This window comes from Choloepus didactylus, chromosome 7, assembly GCF_015220235.1.
Source record: "Choloepus didactylus isolate mChoDid1 chromosome 7, mChoDid1.pri, whole genome shotgun sequence".
NCBI lineage: Eukaryota > Metazoa > Chordata > Mammalia > Pilosa > Megalonychidae > Choloepus > Choloepus didactylus.
The window spans coordinates 68,469,978-68,491,017 of record NC_051313.1 but is presented as its reverse complement, the minus strand read 5'-3'; the positions used below and the strand labels follow the sequence as shown (position 1 = coordinate 68,491,017).

Genomic DNA, 21,040 nt, shown 5'->3' with positions numbered 1-21,040 from the left:
ATGGAGGCATTTTTTATATCTCTTCATCAGGTGTGGCTTCTCAAATGAGAATGACATGAAAATTTCTGAGTACACAACTGTTTTCTCTTTCAAGGTGGTTTTGTCTCCTAACATGTCTTATTTACCAATGCGATACCTATATGCAATCCTGAATCCCCAGAATGATCATAAAATACCCAAAATTTAATTAGATATTGTTATATACAACTGATTTTGCCGGATGGGGGTCGGGGGCTGGCCCACTGAGGAAGTCAATCTGCCAGCTCTAGCAGCATGAAACACGTATGCTTCATCGACTTCTAGTGCTGGGTTTGACCAGACTTACTTTGTTTGCCTCAGCGTGGTGTCTCAGAACATTGTTCTTGGCACAGAGCTCTGGCTGTTACTCTGTGATTCCTCTCTCCCTTTCCCATCTCCTCTTTTCCCAGAGAAGCAAACCTAATGCTCACACTGTCTGGGAACCCATTCAACTGAATCCCCAAACCCGGTCAGGGCCACTGGGTACAGAGACTCCCTAAGGCCTTGCTTAAACAGACTTTTCCAATCATTGGTCTGTAGCCATGCCAAGGACCTCTTTCCATGCTATTTAAGGCACCAAGATCCTTCATAGGGAGAAATCCTTTAGTTCAATGTGCCCCTGTGTCACTGGTTTGCACATTTATCACTTACTGTACATACTTAGACATATTTTAGTAAGTATCTTTAAATGAATTGTCTTGCAAAAGTTATTGGGACTTTGTTTTGAGAGTATGAAAATGAAATGCTAATGCTTAAGGCTTTATCATAGACCATTTTGCTTGGAGTCCAGGTGCTTTTCTGAGAGGAAATAAGAGCTTAAAGCAAAGGATGTTTTGCTTCATAGGATAGTACCTCATCAAAACATTTGTTCACCAAAATAGTGCTGCTCGCTGCTGAATGAAGCTGAGAACAGAGGATCCAGCCCTGGCAAAGAAGGAGTAGGCATCTCCTGGGGTTCTGCTCACCTAGTTTGACCCATTCTGGTCAGGAAAATTACATCTTTTCCAGAAAAGCATATAGAAATTTATAAAGGATATAGAAAGAAATGATGGGGAGACTAAGAATAGTGTTTAAACTCACTATCCTTAAGTAATACAATCTGTAAAGACTGAAGGTGGGTTCTTAGTATCAATGACCACTTCCTCTTCACTAAGAAAATGATGATAACTTTACAAAGGAAGTTGTCCTGGTTACAGAACAGCCTGGATTCTTGTCTGTGCTCCTCTGGGGCGCTTGTCCACACCATCTGCATGGAATTAATTTCTGCCTTTTGCTCAGAGCTCTTATTAGTAAGTCTTTGTCTTTTTTTTTTTTTTTTTAATCTGTTCCAATTACAAAGTTTATGTAGAGTCTTTATCAGCTGATTTCTAAGGGAGAGCTTGTTCCCCTCTGATATGTCTGGCTGTGGCTGGCTTTCTGTCTGTCTAGGACCTTTGGAAGAAAGAATTCCTTCCCAATGATGAGCCCCCCATGCACCCCACCATGACACACTGCCTGTGTAGCCATTATATTGATCTCTGACACCCGGCAATAGCAACTCAGAAAATTACTACTTACTTAGTGCCCAATATCATGTGTATTCCAAAAGTTCCAAAATGAGGAATTGCCAGACGGGATTAGGAGCACCTGAGAATGTAACCACCACATCAAGGAATCACAGCATTTGACAAATGCTTGGAACAGGGGCTGGGGAGTGTATAGAAAGTGGATAGAAATCATTCACAAGATGGTGGACAAAGTGGGCAATTGTTACTGATTCAACAATCTTGCCAAAGCCTGGAAAGTTCCGTTATGTCTCATGCTGCCTTCACTAGTTGGTCTGACTGGAGGGACTCACGTTTTCCCCTGTTTCCTGTTCTATGACTGGGCTCCCAAATGATTGTTGCTTGCTGGATGCCAAATAACCCTCCCAAGGTTCCTTCATTTGTTCCGTACAATCCTTCAATTTGCCAAGCCTTGTATTAGTCATGAAGAATATTTGAGAGTATCTTCTAGATGAGTGAAAATATAATAAGGACAGGACTAGAAAACTCTAAAGTTAATGCATGTTAATCCACTACATATCAGTATATATCAGATAATGATCCATCCCACATTTATTAAGTGCCAGTGCTAGAGAGTAAAATAATATGACTCAAACCAAATATTTTTAACTGCCTTTATGTTCCTGGTGCTGTACTATGTTCGGGGCATATATCAGCGGACAAGATAAATTCAGCTCCTGTTTACAGAGCATACAGGCTTTAGATGAGTCTGCCAATAAAAAAAAGTAATTACATTAATAATAGGGAAAACTGTGTGTTGGGAGTGGTATGTGAGTACTCTGTATTTCCTGCATGGTTATTTTTGTAAACTTACAACTTTTCTAATAAAAAGAATTACTAAAACAAACAAACAAACTGGGGACAGTACTTACACCCCCAGATCCCCTGAAATTATCCAAATGAGCCAATCTACAGGAAGCACAGAAAACCCAGCTACCTTCAACTTGCTGGTTGTACTTAAGCTGCCCCCATGGCTCCAGCTTGCTGTTACCTGTATGGCCCTGTTTGGCAGGCTTCTCTCATTTGGTAACAAGGGCTTTAGCCATTCATCTAAAACAAAACAAAACAAAACAAAACAAAACAAAACAAAACGGAATTACAAGTGCAATAATAAATTACAAAAAAAATTCTAAATTATGTTCCTAGGTTTCTATGCAGGTATCTTTTGGATAGGGAAGGAATATTTTTGTGATGGAGAATGAATTAAATATGTTCAAATTTTGTGATCAAAATATTTACTAAGGCAGAATAATATAGAACATAAATTCTGAAGCAGACTCTAGATATGAATCAGGTAGGTTGTGTGACCTTGGGCAAGTTATTTGACTTTCCATGCCTCAGTTTCCTTATCTGTAAAATGGAACTGCAGATAATAAGAGTACATATCTACTTCATAGTGTTGTTACAGGGACAAAATGAGTTAATCTTTATAAAGTACTTATAACAGTGCCTGGCATATAGTAAATGCCATATAAATGTTAAATGTGAACAAATAACTGTCTTTTGGGGAAGGAGGATAAGGACATTACCATGTATACCAGCCTCCAAGATCTCTATTTCTGTTTTGAATATTTATTTCTTCTTTAGAGTATGCAGAAATCTATTTTCCCTGCATGAGATTTAAGAGGCATGAGTTAGTGATTTAAACCTTACATCTGGCATAGAGTTGAACCTCCCTTATCCAATGAGACATCTGAAATGTAGCCAACCATTGATTGCTCTTTGATGACTGGTTTTCATTCTGCTTCCAAAATATGGGGAAACTTCCACTGAAGTTTGGCAGGAACTCTGCTCTCTGATCAGCACTATAAGCCCTGAGTTTGCCTCAGAAGCTGGAGGGAAGAACTGGTTTTCAAACAATGTAATTGCCATCCAAGGACACAGTTTGCTTAGTTGTGTATGATTTATGAGTTAAATGATTTCACCTGACCCTGAGAGGTGGCTCATTCAGTTTCTCATCACTACTCCACAGAAAATGTTCTGGTGACTAGAGCACATGCACATTCATATTCTGAATTTTAAGCAGGTGACATGTTGCTTACTGATTCATTTGAGTTACACAGCACAATGCTTTAAGGAGAACTGAAGAAAACCAATTCTCCATCCATCATGAGAAAGAAGTACTTTGTGAACTTTGGTGTTTTGGCTGGACCGTATAGACTTAAGTGTTGGGGTTGGTGTTCCGATTTGCTAATGCTGATGTTATGCAAAATACCAGAAATAGACTGGCTTTTATAAAGGGAGTTTACTTGGTTACAAAGTTAGTCTGAAGGCCATGAAAATGTCCAGATGAAGGAATCAACACTAGTATACTTTCAATGAAGGAAGGCCAATGGCATCCAGAAAACCTCTGTTAGCTGGGAAGGCTCATGGCTGGCATCTGCTGATCCCAGGTCGTGTTCCAGCTCCACTCTCAGCTCCTGTGCATGCTTCAAAGTGTCTCTCTTGGCTGCAGCACCTCTTTCTGTCTGTGAACACTTTTATAGGACTCCAGTGATTCATTTAAGACCCACCCTGAATGGGTGGCATAACACCTCCATGGAAATTATCCAAACAAAGGTCTCACCCACAGTTGACTGAGTCACATCTCCATGGAAACACTCAAAGGGTAACATTAATACATCTGCCCCTACAAGATTGTATCAAAGAACATGGCATTTTGGGGGACATAATACATCCAAACTGACACAGTTGGCAGGAAATAGCTAGTGGCAGGATGGAGGGACACATGCCCAGGAGCCTGCTGATCCTCATGCTATCCAGAAAATGTCTGCATTCCTGCTTCACAAGCTTGTCTTGACTATTTTTACTCAGACATTCCATCCATCTGTCAAGGTTTGACAGTGTTTTGTATCACCCATCCCCTGTACTCTGGGCTTTAGCTGCATTCTTTGATGTGATTCAAAGAGCAGCTTATAATCAAAGCCCTTTATTTCAAATTTGAGAGAAATCTGTAGGCATTGGAATGACATCTCCACTTGGGTTTCTAAATTTCAGTATGTAATCCCTTTGTCCTCTTAACACTCATGTGGTAGGTTGAATTACGTACCCAAGAAAATAACTTCTTCTTAATCTTAATCTCATTCTTGTGAGTGTGCACCCATGGTACACAGGACCTTTGGAAGATGTTTTTATTTTAGCTAAGGTGTGGTCAACTGAATTAGGATGGGTCTTCCTGTTACTGGAGGCCTTATAAGAGCCATGGGGAGGAGCCAGAAGTCAGGGGGGCCCAGAAGAGAAAGGAGACTATTGCTGCATGATGGAAAAGCCAGGAATCCAAAGATTACTGGCCAGTCAAAATGCTACCAACCTCAAGGAGAAATCAAACCTTCTAGCCTCTGCAACCTGAGCCAATAAATTTCTGTTGTTAAGCCAAACTATTGTGTGGTATTTGAAACTGAGATAACTCACCTAGACTACCTCTTCTTTGTATGAAGACCATATGACTTACAGCAGATATAAAAAGCAGTTCAAAATGGACACCTGTCTTCAGTGTGTGGACCTAAGTAACCCAATGCTACTTGAACTGAACACACACTGCTCCCTTCCCTTCACCAGACTCCTGACTGATCACAACGATGGAACTGCCAAATCAGACTCATACGAATCTGAGATCTTGCCCACTGTCAAGTTTTACTAATAAATTCAAGGAGGCAGGTAATCAAGAAGCAAAGGCTAAACAGGGAACAGTCCAGAAATGTCGACTCAGATCTCCAGCTCCCTTCTTGTGTTATGGGATAAAGTGTGACACAGGGAAATATATGAACATATGAAATGTGAACATATGAAACCCTTAAGCAACGTGTGTGGGTCAAATCACTTACACAGAAGTGGGCCAGTTAAGTCATGAAACATCTCCACTGTATACTCTGCTAGTTAAATAGCCCAGAAATTCATCGATCCCAGGTTTGTTTACCAAAAGGAAGCCTAGGCAACGAGGTACACAATCCTAAAACCCTTTCACAGTAAAGGTCTCTCCCAATAGGGAGCCCACTACTTTGCTAGATAGGAGGCTGTCATTAGCATCTTTACAAGAAGATTAGACCAGCCTCCTGCCTTCATTATTTCCTAAAGCACATCCCTTCTGGGGTGGACTTCAGAGAATGGCTTGTAGACCAGATGCTTAATCTTTTCCTTCCCAGAGATAAAAGGAGCTGCTCATCTGAAAGCCTTGGGGGAGCACTGCTCTAGGGAATCCACATTCAAAACAAATAATCAAAGTGGAGTCTTCTCCTCAAAGGGAAGAAGAGTGTTATTGTGAGATCTCCTCTAAGAGTAGATGGTGAAAAACTCCATTTCTTTTTGAATTGGGGAATACTTCTTCCCAGACATTTACCTTACTCATTATGTTTTGCTTGGGTTTGTTGAGAAAAGGGTTTGAGTTCTCCAAGCAGCTGTCATTTCAGTCATTTCATGTGAGAAGAAAGCATCCTAGCTCTAAAGAATGCTCTTGGTCCAGAGGGATGCCACCCTGGCACAACATGAAGCAGAAAGCAGCTGCACAGTCTCCCTGAGAGTGGTCCTAGTTTCATGTAATACTTGAGGCAAAAATTATTCAGATCTTGAGGTGAAGCTTGCTGGAACAAACTATTTTTTTTTTTTCCATTACAGACGTTGTGGGTTTACAGAACAATCATGCACAAAAAACAGAATTCCCATATACCATCCTATTATTAATACCTTGCATTGGTGTGGAACATTTGTTACAACTGATGAAAGCATATTTTTATAATTGTACTATTAACTATAATCCATGGTTTAACTTAGTGTTCCCCATTTGGGTAGTGCAGTTCCATGGATTTTTTAAAAATTCTTTCTTCTATCACTATATATATAATCTAACATTTTCCCTTTTAACCACATTCAGATATATATTTCAGTGCTGCTGATTATGTTTCACAATAAGTTGTTACTGGAGAGGATAGGATGACTGATGCCTTGTCACAAAAAGGAGCACAGATTCATGGGCTTGCCCCAAATACCAAAACGATTTACTTTTGGATTCAAACTCAAGGCTTCAGATTCCAAATCTCGTCTTTTCTCTGCAGGGCTGGCACTATAACCACGTGACTGCTGCTTGAGTGATGCGATCAGTAATAACAGTTGCTACCCCCTGATGAGTATTTACTCAGCAACAAACCCTGTACTAAGCAGTTCACATATGTGGTCTCATTTCACAGTTACAACAATCCTGGAGGTAGCGTTTGTTCTTATATTACGGATGAGAAAACTGAGGCACAGAACAAGTTAGTGGCAGAACAAAGATGTGAGCTGAGGTCTTTTTACTCTAATCCTGTGCTCTCACCCACCTGCTACATTGCCTCTCCTTAACTGCTTGGATCCTGTCTAACAACATGGTTTTATTAATTGCTTTTAAAAACTTTTTCACAAATGAAGAGGGTGAGCAATTGTTTTGCCAAGGTACAGATGCCCATGACTTCAGAGCTGTCTTCAGTATTGAACTTTTGCAGGTTTTCCCATCTATGTAGGTATATGTTCATGTTAAATGATTTTTAGATGATGCTCATTTCTTCCCTCCCACATCCCTCCCTACTTCTTCCTTGCTCTCTCTCTATAAAACATTACATATTATATATTTATAGATATGTATGATACGTTTATATGTAATATATAAATATATATATAAAACCTCTTTTACTTTAGGTCTAAAATGACTTTTTCCTCAATTAATGAGAACTTGGCTAGACGGAAAATGCCACCATATTTTCATCAACTTTTTGCTCCAAACAGGCCTACTGGATCTGTTTCTTTCTCACTTTCCAAGGGTAGAGGATGCCTGTGAGTCACACAATGACTCCACTTCCTGGTAAACACAATTCAGTGATTATAATGAAGAACCTGGTTAAAGTACTGAAAAACTGGGGTGCCCAGTTTCCAGGAGTTTAAATAAGCAGAATGTACTAAAATGCCCTGAAAAAATAATCATGCAACTCACAAAGTAATTCGTGCTTTAAAATAAATATTAAGCCAGACCTCTACTTCCCCAAGGCCTCATTCCTACCCATGCTTTACCAGTCATTTCTATAATTGATTCACAGATCCTTATCTTACCCTTGCATGTTCTAAGTCATGTGAAATAGCACAACAATCTGTTTCTGAGGCACTGTAATTTCACAGGAATGGCATACTTTAAAAACACAATATATGAATACTATCTCATTTTTATGAGTTGTGATTATCCATCAACAAATACTGATGAAGCACCAGCTATATGCCAAGCATGGAGTTTTCAAAGATGAATAAAGTATAGCATCAGCCTTTGAGAACCTTACAGCCTAAAAATTAAAATAGATTAGGTTTGTAATGGGTATGCTTCTAAAGTTTTATCTCTTTGCTACATTAAAAGTATGATAATTTTTAGGCAACCCAGGATGTGTTGCCCACCTCAAAAATCTAACCTTCTGTGTGTGGAGCAATGGGGCGGGAGCCATGGAGGCTGTGTGGAAAAAGTTGTTCCAACAGTGCTTCATGGGAACACAGATTCAGGGCACAATAGAAACTTTCAGCAAATGATCCTTTTGTTGCACATAATAAAGAGTCCAGAAAGGGCAGCGAACCTCCTTGTCACTTACAGAACACAAAGAGTCCAAAAGAGCAGGGAGAGAAGTCCCATCGTGGCTGATCTTCTGGGGTGGTTGAAAACTGCTCCGGGTCAGGGTGGGTAGACGGCAGCTCTGCTCACCCCACTTCATGCAGGAGAAGAGAGACAAAACTGTACTGTATGAGTGTGGTTTTTATCCACCTGGGTGGGTAGGAGGCTGCCACTGAGAGTTCCTGTTCAGATAAACATCTGGGGTGTCCAGTTTCCAGGTTTAAGGTGTGCCTGGGCCTTTTCATTAGACTTAACATCACCCCCAGTTTGTGGAACAGCACACAACAGAAAAGGAGGTAGGGGTAAAGCGAAAAGGAGGTGAGCAGGGGGAGGGCTGGATGATGGCTGCTGAACAGGTGTCTGTGATTTCCCTAACAGGCTAGGTTTTCATTTCTCCTCCAGAACTCAACATGTGCTCCTGGGTGAGTCATTTAACCTCTCTAAGCCTTGGCTTCCTTCTCCGTAAAGCAGGAATGATACCTGCTCTGCTTACCTCGTGCAGTTATCCTGGGGATCATAGAAGAAAGTACATATGAAAACATTTTGGAAACTGTATTAGGTATTTGTAAGCTCCAAGAAAGCAGAATTTTGGTCTGTTTTTGCTCACTCTTGCAACACCAGCCTCTGAACCCAAGCCTGAATCATGATATATTCTCAAAACATATTTGTTGAATGAATGCACATCATCATACACCAACTCACCTTTCACTTTCAAAGTTCTAAAATTATGCTAATTAATTCTTTTAAATTTTACAAAAGGGAAAACAAAAAGCATTTTGTATAACTTCTTGAGTTACAGCATCTCAGGGCAGGAAGGGATCTTAAAGATCATCTGGTCCAACCTTGCAGAGTGACTTGAATTCACTTGATGCAATCCCTCCAGGTGCTTGTCCAATGTGTTCCCCTTCACTGCCACTGAGGGGGCTTTCTCTGAGCCACCTGGCAGGAGAGCCCCCTCTCTCTGCTGGAACTTGCCTCCACTGTGGCCACAGAACGATTCTCCCTCAGCTCCTGGCCCTTCAAATGTCTGAAGGTAATTCTCATCTCTCCTTGCCCTGAAATTTCTTGTGCCCAGGCCAAAGTTAGGTGCAAGCTTAGGCACTTCACCACTGTATTTCTTGTTAATAAGATAAGCAGACATTTAGGATTTTTAAACAAAAACAGAAGCAAAAATTTTTATCAGCATTTGTCTGTTGATTCCATAGTAGGCTTTTGCAAAGGTGGACATTGCTGGCACCACCTATTGGTAGACATTTGAAAAGTAGTCAGCAAATGTAAAATTAATATTAGGATAGAGAATAACTATTGTACATTTTTGTCAAATATGTCATTTTATAAGACAGATATAACTATTATTGCAGCAATATTTACAGTGGGAAAATAGCTGGAATCCAACTAATTTTTTAACAATAATGGGATAGTTAAAGAAATTATGCCACCTACTCAATGAATTATTGCAGCTATTAAAATTGATGATTATAAAGACTATATAATAAAACAGAAAGTGCTTTCAATATAATGACAATAAGTGGAAAAATCAATATGAAAATATGTTGGTACCACATGATTGCTATGTAAACAGCCATATTTTACAGCAGTCTAAAAGTAAATGCAAAATGCTATCAGTGGTAGTTTTAGGATAGTAGAGTTATAGATGATTTTCTTTTCTTCTTTTTAGTTTTCTGTAAAGTGTTGGTACTCCTTTTAAAATAATAAAAGATTAAAGTGTTTATATATTTATTTCAACATTTCTTTCTGAGATATGTGTCTGTGAGACACAAACACACGAAGACACACACGTACATCTCCTCCTTATTCATCTTCTTTGGTTGAGTCAGTTTCTACAAAATAGAGACCTGCATCTTGGTGGCGTCAGAAGTATTGAGAAGCATATTAGAGATAATTTGAGGAGAGGCAGAAGAATGCTGAATGCTGTCAGCATATGGGGGCATATTCTCACCCTTGTTAAGCATTAGTTTCCTCATCTGTAAAATGGGAATAATAGTAATAGCTTTCTTCTAGGATTGTTTCAAGGATTAAATGTGATATTTGCAAAGCATTTGACATATTATGGAATAAGGGCTTTTAATACTATTAGCTTCCATCTCTAGATAATTGTAAAATTGCAATGGATTAAAATTGTGTGTACATGTGGGTGTGGGGCTGTGTGTGCATAAAGAAATGTGAGTCATCAAGAAAGGCCCAAAGGGAGGTGACCGAGGGTGACAGGACTGTGGCCAAGAGGGGGAGACAGCCTTCCCCAACCTGACTGCCTGATGCCGAGTGGTGATCTTCCGGGAGATGAGGGAGAAACAACAGGCCTGGGACATACTAGGAGGTCCTGGACCAGTAGGGCTAAGGAGGCTGTGGGAATTCTGGAAAGACAAGACAGGTGGTGATGGGCTCCCGTTTAATCTCTGCAGATGACACTCTGGGGACTGCAACTGGGTCAGTTTGTATTTTATGATGGCAGAGATACACCGGCCTGCTCATAAACTGAAACCGGAGGGTGAACCCCTGCGTGTAAGGATGGTGTGAACACAATTCCCCTGAGGCAAGGGGACCAGGAAGGGAGAGGTGGAAGAAATCTGGCTGCCTGGGAAGAGGAAGCCACACAGGGCTGAGAGACCTCACCTTCTCAGTGTTGGGGGTGGGGGTTTGCCACACAGGGATTCAGGCATGCAGACGAAAAGGGGAGACATGAATACATGTGGGAGATCCCTCATGGCTGCACCCTCCGATGTCAAAGCTGGAATCAAAATATTTTTCCATTTTGGAATAATTCCTGCATGGTTTATATTGGCTATAATATAATTTAAGGAATAACAAAAAGCAAGGAACCAGGACAAGCCAATCTCTTTTTCTCATTTGCTGTCAGAGAGTCAAGGAACCTATAGCCAATAAAATGAAGCTTCCTCGTTATTGTGTGCTGGTAAGTAAATAAGAGACCACTGGAAATTCATTCCAAAATGCACAAATTCAATTGTGGGAGAAAAGAAATATGTGAGTGTTAAAGCCTAGGGCTATAGGTTATCACCATAAGGCTGTAGTTTCTCCTTTGTGTGCTCTGTCTCAGAGTTTCACATGTATTCTAGTTGACATTTCAGAGGGGCTTGCAGCTCCATCTTCCTGATTGAATTCCAAACACGAACTAAAATACTTTAGATGTTTCGTCTGCCTATTGCCATGCTCTGTGGGCGGAAGTCTGTGCAGTTTTACCAGAGAAACAATGGGATTAACAGCAAGAGGAATGTGCTCAAGCATTGGAAGGGAATGAATGGAATGGACATTCGGAAGAGGTGCTGTGTGTGAGCACATGTGTATGCATGGCGTGTCCTGGTATATGCTCCATGGAATAAAAGGGTTGGCCAGTGAAAGCAAAACTTTACATATATTCAGGAATAATTGTACTGATTTGAAAAGAGCAACAGTACAGAACCAAGAAAAGGCAAATGAAATTCAATTTATGCCAAAGAGTAAGAAAGAAAAAGATCTTAATCTAAATTACCTAAGAAAACAGGCGGAGAGCTAGTGCCATTAATGAGATGGGAAAGATTCATGAACACTCATCCTCCTATTTATTTTCTGAAACCTAATTTAACAGAAGGAGGAAACCCTGTTTGTGAAATGAGTTGTACTGGCTACTCCCTCAGATGACTAGCCAGTGAGGTAGCTGTGTCAGCGCACGTGTGTGTGTGTGTGTGTGTGTGTGTGTGTGTGTGTGTGTGGTTTTGCCTCTGATTTGGATGGGTGATATGTTATTCTACTCTTTGGAGAACAATCAAGTTAGGGAGGTAACTGTTTTGTTTATAAATTTAACATCTGAAAACAATACAATTTTTTCTTTCTCATTGTTTTCTTTAGTTGATCCTTGCCTTGTTATTGGAACCACTGGCAAACTGCCAAGGTTTCCTTGTCCGGATACATTAGCTATTAGAGTTGCATCCTTCTCAGAGACCGGTTTGGATTTTACTGCTTCTTTCTGGACTCTTGGCATGGATCCTAATCAACTGGGAAATAAGCGGAGCTGTCCCAGGTCTTGAGCCAATACCAAACCTCTGCTTTCTGGATCCAGGGAGCTGCCAGCCTGCCCATTGCCAACAGAACGTGCCAGAGCCATGATCCCTTATTTTCTCTTTACTTCCTTTTCACTATCTCTTCTCCACCTCTGCAGTGTATTTTCCTATTGCTTCCTGGTATTCTCCCAGTTTATTCTGTCTCCAAATCTTTATTACCCAGACACTTGGGAACATACTTGCTGTGTTTTATTGTTATATATCTTTTTCCATGAGAAATTTCTTACTAGATTGTGTCATCTCAAACAGATGGAATGGGATATATCTTTTATTTTCTTCTGTATCCACCCTGCCCCCTGAAGTTCCCCATCCCCCTAGGGCGCAGGATAATGCAAGATACTCACCACTGAATGAATAAATGATTGAATTTCTCAAAGGATGATTCAGATTTCATTCCTCCAGCAGGTATATTGATTTATTTTCTTACTGTTTCCTCTGGTACCTTATTTCATCAATTATTTCCTCTTTCACCCCTGTCTTCCATTTCTCTCTTCCTCTGCGTCCTTGCTCTCAATCTATAAAGTTGCTCAAGTCTCTCCCACCTAAAACAAATGAATGAATGAAAATAAAAGAAAATCAAGTGAACCTTTCCCTTGAGCCTGCATCCCATTCATTTAATCAACATACGTTTACTTAGCCTACCATGTGCCAGGCACTCACTATTCCCAGTAATGGATCAAAACAGAAGAGTTGCTGCTCTCATGAAGCTAGTGAAAAAAGCTCTAGCTAGAGCTCTTATTACTCAGGGTTAGGTCAACTGATGCCTTTTTTGGGAGATCTTCCTTAAGTCCTTCTTGTGAGTGGATGCAGGCTTGGCAACAGTGTGGGCTGGATTTCAGTCACTCCACCTCTGCCCTGGCTTCCCGCCAACCCGCCCCTGGTCCTTTCATAGACCTGCACAATGATTCTCGGTAGACTGCTTCACTCATCCTTCCCCAGCCTCCTTGGGGAAGGAGTCTGTAATTGGAGTCCTTATTCCTTAACCAGTAGCAACCTGGCCACAGTTGCCACTTACCATGTTGTCCACGCTAAGGCCAATGGATGTCAGTTCTTAATCACATGATCTTGCACCTTAGACACTATTGCCCATTCCTCCATCAGGTTTCACCTTCTTCTGCTCACCTCCTATCTAATTGCTCTTTTCTGTCTTCCTTCTTTGCTTCGACCTTCTGACATCATCCCTCTTTTCTCATCACTTCATGTTCCCAGGGAGCAATCTCACCATTCCTACAGTTTCAACCACACGTCTCCACTGATGGACCCCAAGTTGTCTTCAGATTGTCATTCCCACATTACCAGAACCCACAATTACCAGAACCTGGCTTCTGGCATGTGAGCAGTGCAACTGCACATAACTCCATGATTAGAAGGACCCTCACTTGGGGATTTAATGCCCTGCAGTTACCATCTTGAAATTCTTAAAAATTTTATCTTTGAATTTGTGTTTTGTAAGTGAAGTCTGATGAGACAATTGAGCATGCACTGAGGGGTCGGATCTTTAGCTCACGAAGGACCTGCTCCTGAGGCCCATTCTAGCTGCCAGCCACCCTGTCTCCTGGTGTGTTGGCTGCCCAGCATTCCCGTTCCTTTCTCCTCCTTCTGCCCCCAGCAGGGACCTGATGCAGGTGCCAGGAGGGTCGGGTCCAGCCATCCCTGCCCAGGCTGGCAGAGCCACTGCATGTTCGGACACAATATGGCTGAGGCAAGCCGCATACCCACCCCTGATTCATGTACCCAGCATATCTTGGCTGATGTTACAATCCCTTGGGGGTCTTCTGTGGGTAGTGGGTTGGTCAGCAGGCAGTGGGAAGGAAAACTGACATCCCCATCTCCCACTCTGGGTCAGCCTGCCCTCTAGTTGGTTGGAGAACCTGGTAGGCCACATGCTTATGCCAGCATAACTAGTCTCAGGACAGATCTTGGGGTCCCTGGGAGGGTCTGCACTTGTCTAGCTATTAAATAGCAAAAAGAAAAACAGAAACAAAAACAAAACACCATGACAGTTGGAGAGAGATGGAGGAAGAAAAGGAAATATATGTATATATTTTAATATTTTTAACAGCATCTTTTCCCTCCTTTTTAAAACAAGGGGCCCTGCAAATTATGTAGTCAGCCCCGAATATTACAAATGCCCATGTGAAATCTGTACTTGCACAGCCCACAAGCTCTCAACTTAACATGTCCAGTACTGAATTCAAAAGTTTCTACCTCAACTTTTGTTTTCTAACTCAGTTGGTGCCTGTCAAGCCAGAAACCTGGCAGCCTCCCAGAGACCTCCTTCTTCTTGTCCCCAAGTCTTGTTGGGTCTCTCCTAAGTACCCACCACACTTCTTGCTTCACCATTCCTACGGCCACCACCTTGTTCATTCCTTCCATTGGTCTCGCCATCTGTAGTCTCTACCTCTGATATAGGGAATCTTACCCTATCATGACCCACTGACCTCTGAGCATTTAATTAAAGCTATTGAACTTTTCCCCTGAAAAATTCACATATTTAAACACCCATGATTATTCATGAATTTTCAGGGGGTAATGGACTCCAGCTTCTTTTTGATACCACTCTCACCATACTGCAGCCCCCCAAAGTATCGTAGCCGTCTGAATGCATTTTATGCCTCCATGCTTCCATGTTTTTGCATATGCTGTTTCCTCTGCCTAGCATATGCTTTTCTTCATTATTGTTTTGACAAACTATTATTATATCCTTCAAAATTAAAATTACATTCTGTCTTCTCAGTGAATCCTTATTGTCATCTCATATTTCCCATTGTCTACGACAAACCAAATTGCTCCTATATGGCCTCTATGCATCTCTTTTATAATACTTACAGTGCAAATTTTGGTTATTTCCTTACTTCTGCTCCTTCTGGGTTGTGAGCAATTTTGAGAGCAAGCACTGTATTTTAATCATTGCTATTTTTAAGTGACTGGTAAAGAGCTGAGCACAGTAAATGTTTCTATTTGTTGAAATATCAAAAGAATGCATGCATGAATGAATGATTCATTGAAGGACAGTATAAGATTTTGGTAAAGAGAATACATTTTGAAATGAAGCAGTCCTGGGTTTAAATCCCAGCTTTATCAATGTAGTCATTGATAGTCAATTGTAATATTGTGATCATGGGAAAATTACTCTAAGCCTCAGCTTTCCAATCTGAAAATGGGGCAAATAAAATTTACCTGAAGACAAACGTTTCAATTTAATGTTGACATAGAACAGATATAGTTAGATATAACTCAGTCTTGTCAGTAAATTTCTGAATGATCAGAAGTTATATTTGACTTAAAAGACAAAATTAATGGATAACAAATCTGTATTCTTTTAGATTAATTTATTAACAACAATAAAAATATGCTCATTATGTCCACCCGGTATAAGGCACAATGCTAGGACCTGTGGAGAAATTAAATATAAATCAAGCTTATAGAAGAGTCAATATATTTATACATAAAATTTCTAAAAGAAAGTAGAATATTACATGTACCATAAGACAAGTGTCATATTTTATACTGAGAGCCCATTTATAGCTGGAGCAGTGGAGTGAGGAAGGCTTTCTGGAAGAAGTGGCCCTTGAGATGTGCTTTGAAGGAAATCGAGGAATAAGTTGCTGGTGCTGGGGGAGAGAAGGAGGGAATGGCTGCAGCCATGGAAAGGTGGAGTCACCTGAGAGAGAACTGTGAGCTCTGCCATTCTACTGATGTTGTTTCTGTTGGATGCTGCGGTTTCGGTTTTGAAACTGCCTTTTCCACCCAGTACAATGTGACCTGGCTCTCTGCCTCATGATCCATTGGCACTGCACCCCAAACGAGGCAACCAGACACCAGCTAAGGAGAGACCGTTTGTGCAGTGAACTCTCAGCAGCCACGCTTCTGCCCCTCTACTCTCTGATTGGCTTCACTGCGCCCTGAGGACATGTGGTATAGGCTCTACTCCATGGGTGATGGACCACATCCCCCAAACAGGAATGTGCATCTGGGTGCAGTTTGTAGAGTTATAGAAGGACTAACAAATCTCATTATAGATGGTCAAATTATGTTATTTAGAATTAGGCTATGGCAAGGCTGAGGAATATGCATTCATGCTGTAAAGATGATCTGCAAAATAATTCATTTTACATGTGTTAGTGAAAGTAGTGAAAAACACATCAGTGAATCAGATGTCATTTCCAGGAATCCTTTTCTGGTGCCACCAGATCGAGTTAGTCACACCACCGCCAGCTGCGTTTTCCCCACTGCAGTATGGTCTTGCTTAAACTAAGGCTTTGGGGCAACAGATGTCCTGAGTTTCTCCTCCATTTACTAATATGTGACATTGGGCAAGTCATCCAACTTCCCTAAGCTACAGATTCCTCATCTGTGAATGGAAATAGTAATAATCCCTGCCTGGTATGACACCTGTGAGCAGTAAAAGAAAAGACTATACAGGAAGAAACATCTCAGCACCTGGCACATGGCAAGTACTTTCTCCCCAGACACCAGCATGACTTGCTCTTCATCTTCAGGTCTTTACTCAAATGCCACCTTCAATGGGAAGCTTTCTCCCACCACCGGCTTTACAACTGCCTCTCCCCAACCCCAACCCAACATTCTCTATCCCCTTTCCTACATTATTGTTCTCCACAGTATTTATGACTATCTCACACAACGCATGTTTTATTTACTTGTTATGTTTATTGCCTGCCTCTCACCTACAATACAACTTACGGGAGGCATATCCCCAGTACCCAGCTCAGAGCCTGGCTTGGAACATGAACTCAGTATTTGCTGGAAGGGAGAAGGAGTGAGCAAGAGTGGCAAACTTGAAACTACTTCTGGTCCAGTCCTCTCCCTCTGGGGCCCTGTTTGGGAGACATTTGGCTGCCTGCAGTAAGCAGAAGGAAGAACTAAAATCGAGATAGTAATTTAAAAGACACATTACGAAGTGTCCTGGCCTTACTGAACTTAAACCCAATGCAAAGGATTGCATTCATAACCTCACTCCCTCTCCCTTAGCTCCTGAGCTCCTGTTACCCAAAGTTGGCTAGTAGGACCCAATGCAGAGCTCGGCAGGGCAGAGAATTCTCTTTGCTTCTTTTTGCCTTTCCGGGGGTAGGCTCTTATCCCGACTCAGAGCCAACAGAGTGAGCAGGCAATGGTTCTGCAAGGATCACCTCATCACCGCTGCGCCCTCCTGGCTGGGGAAAGCGGTTCCCCGCCCTGCAGCCCCGGCCCCTGCACCCCGCGCCGCGCCTCTCCGCCTCCGCTGCGGGTCGGGAGCGCGCTTCTCAGCCGCACCGCGGTGCCGGGAGCCACTTACTGAGACCGATCGGCCAGAGGCGGCCCCAGGCGGCGGCGGCGGCGCCCGCGCACCTCGAAGGAGTCGCGAGCCACAGGGGTGCAGCCCGCCGGCCCGGGCGCTCCAGCAGGTAACTTGAGAGGGTGGGACACCCAGGGGCGGGCAAGGCCTATAGGGCACCCAGGGGTGAGGCGCGTCCGGCAACGGTGAGGGCAGTAGGGATTGCGTGGGTTTGGGAGTGGTTTTTAGTTTGGGGGTGTTTTGGAGGATGGCGCTGTAAAGGGGAAGGAACCGGGATTTGAGGGTGCCCAAGGGACGAGTTTGGTTTCCACGGAGAGCACCCGAATTTAAAACCTTCCCCGCAGCCCGCCGATGTGCGTGTGTTCGGCAGGCCGACCGGCGTCAGGAAAGGCTGAAAGCGGCCACGCCCGGGACTTGGGTGGGCTTCCTCCCCTCTGCCCGGCTCTGGCGTCCGAGTCACACTTTCTCCCGCGGGTGAGAAAACTTTTGTCCCTCAGGTCTGCCTGCCACTGCAGCATCCTGCAGCTGAGAGAGTCCTCCCCTGCCCCTCTAGGAGAAATTGCTTTGTCCCCTGGCCCCCGGCTTCCCGCCCCCTGCAGTCCGCAGAGCCCTCAGAATGAACCCTGGACAAACAGTTCATTCATCTTGTTTGGATGGGGGAGGTTGCCTTTAGGGCATCTTTCAGACTAGAGAGAAATTGCTCTTTATTTTCCCTCCCTTTTCCATCCCTTGTGTGTAATTAATTGAGGACCGCAAAGACTAGCCCCATTAGAAACGTGTTTTTGAGGTTTTGTAGCTTCTGCAGCATTTGGAACCTCATGACTCCAGATTTAATCTGTTGACAACGAAACACTCAGTGGCGTCTGAAAGAGAAAGGGACCTTGAGGAAGAGTATCCATGCTACTCCAGGGAAGAGAAGGGCACTCCCATATATACATTAATTCTCATGAAAACCCCAGGGGCTAATAGTAATATTTCCAGTTTACAAATGGGCAAATTAGGTTGAGATATTAAATAAGTTTCCCAAGTTGACTCCCTCAGTTAATAATGCGGACTTGGTCTAGAATCTAGGTCTGTGAGCCCAGTGTCCTTTAGGTACACCATGTGGGGCACATCACCAAGAAGTGGATGCAGGAAAGTGGTCTGGGCCTGCAAGGATAAGGTACAGAAGGTGACAGTGCACTGTGAGCTGGGGATCCCACGACAAGGAGTCTTGTTCCAATCAGGAAAATCAGCCAGTGTTCAAGGAAAACAAGGAATATTAACAGAAGAGAGAAGGCAGAATTGCTCCCAGTTTCTTTCTTTTCAAAATGAGCAAGCCAGCCTGAATGCCATTAAGAAGGTCTTGAACCTGACACTGGACTGGATTGTTCAAGGCCCACATAATGGTCATCCTATCACAATGAAAGGAGTCATTGTCATCTTTGAGCAGGAATGTGAGCAGAGTTGGGAGACTTCAAAAGAGAGAAATATTGCATCCTGGCATCGTTCCAGAGAAAATTCTTAAAGATCCTCAAGACCATCTAGGAAAGGATTTACAAAGGAAATTTATGTCAAACTGACTTCTTTCGTCATTCTAGCAATTTACTGGCCTGAAGATTAGGGAATGCCATATCCCATGCTTTTCAAACATGTCACAACTTAGAAGGTAATGATGTCAGTTTAGTGAGTTGTGACCAACATATTAAAAAAAAAAAAAAAATTCAATAGAAGGGAAGAGAAACTATTAGAGTGCAAGGATAAGTAGTATTTTGCTGTGTGTGTATGTGTGTGTGTGTGTGTGTGTGTGTGTGTTGTTCTGGGTTGTTTATCCTGCCACCTTTGCCTGATGTGTTCACCTATCCTCAGCTGACCCCACTCATCCTTCCAGGGGAACCCCACTTTGCGCACAATGGTGCTCACCTTCTTTCATCTTGGAAATTTTATCATCAGCACATTCTGGAAATATAATCTTTCCTCTCCTCATTTCTCTAGGCCCCCAGAGGCTGGGGTATTTCACCAATCAAAATTCATCTCTGAATCTTTTATGTTTGATCTTTTTATGTCTTTGTTGTGCCAGCAGCTTGGTTAGGTGTTTTCTAGCACACAGTCCCCTTTACTCCTCACAGCAAGGTGGCTGTGTTATTCTCGTTTTATAAACTGGGGTTCCGAAAGCTAGGGAACTACAAATAAGTCAGAGTCACCGACCCCTAACTCCCATTAGTGGACAGTCTACAGTGTGTCCTGCTTTGGTGGAGGCATTTTACAAAGTCTCATACTATACCTAAGGGTAAGGAGGGGAAAAGGGTGCAGTTTGTGGACATACAACAAGGCTCGTCCTTGTCCGTACTTTTCCCTTTGGTATCACTCATCAGGAGAAAGACATAGAGAAGACATTGATTAGAGTGGCAGCAACCATAAATCTGGGAGAGTATCTATGCGAACCATTTTATATCTGGACAAGAAATGCTAGAATGTTGGGCTCACAGTAGGGTTAAAGGGTTAAAATCAAATTTGGGCTTAAAGAGTCAAAAACTAAAGGATGGAGTGGCTTCAGTAAGCAGCAGTTGATGTTAAAAAAAAAAGCCTGGGGGTTTTAATGGACCACTAGCCCCTACTGAACCATAGTATGAAGTAGCTGCTCAAAAGCAAACTTGGGTTTCATTGATATAAAGACATACCTTTTTCTAACAAACATTTCTATGGGGTTTGTGCTGGTTTGAATGTATTATATCCCCCAGAAAAAGCCATATTCTTTGATGCAATCATGTGGGGCAGACGTATTAGTGGGGATTGAGTTGAAACGTTTGGATTAGGTTGTTTGCATGGAGATAAGCCCCACCCAACTGTGGGTGATAACTCTGATGAGATAATTTCCATGGAGGCATGGCCCCACCCATTCAGGGTGGGCCTTGATCAGTGGAGCCATGTAAATGAGCTGACAAACAGAAGGAACTCAGTGCAGCTGTGAGTGACATTTTGAAGTGCAGCTGAGAGGGATGCTTTGAAGAATGCAGAGAAGCTGAGAGAGTAGCTGCAGATGAGAGACAGTTTGAAAATGGCTGTTGAATGTAGACTCTTGCTCCAGAGAAGCTAAGAGAGGAAAAATGCCCCAAGTGCAACTGAAAGTGACATTTTGATGAGGAGATGTGGCCTAGAGAGGAATGTCCTGGGAGAAAGCCATTTTGAAACCAGAACTTGGAGCAGACGCCAGCCACTTGCCTTCCCAGCTAACAGAGGTTTTCCAGACACCATTGGCCATCCTCCAGTGAAGGTACCCGATTGCTGATGTGTTACCTTGGACACTATGGCCTTAAGACTGTAACTGTGTAACCAAATAAACCCCCTTTTATAAAAGCCAATCCATCTCTGGTGTTTTGCATTCCGGCAGGATTAGCAAACTAGAACAGGGTTTATTTTGTGTTTGGCACAATGTGAGTGCTTCATAGCTCAAACCTTGTAGCAACCCTAAGTGATTGGGACTATAATGATTATCATTCCCATTTAGCTGATG

General features: G+C 42.4%; 1 protein-coding gene across 1 annotated transcript in view; it reads left to right on the top strand.

The window, feature by feature from the left end:
* The first annotated feature begins 17,535 nt into the window (after nt 1–17,535).
* The window catches only part of MRAP2 (melanocortin 2 receptor accessory protein 2), a 63,559-nt gene continuing 60,054 nt past the window's right edge, over nt 17,536–21,040 (top strand). The window contains exon 1 of the mRNA XM_037844240.1: nt 17,536–17,656. The gene's annotated coding sequence lies outside the window, so the exon portion shown is untranslated. The remainder of the gene's footprint in view (nt 17,657–21,040) is intronic.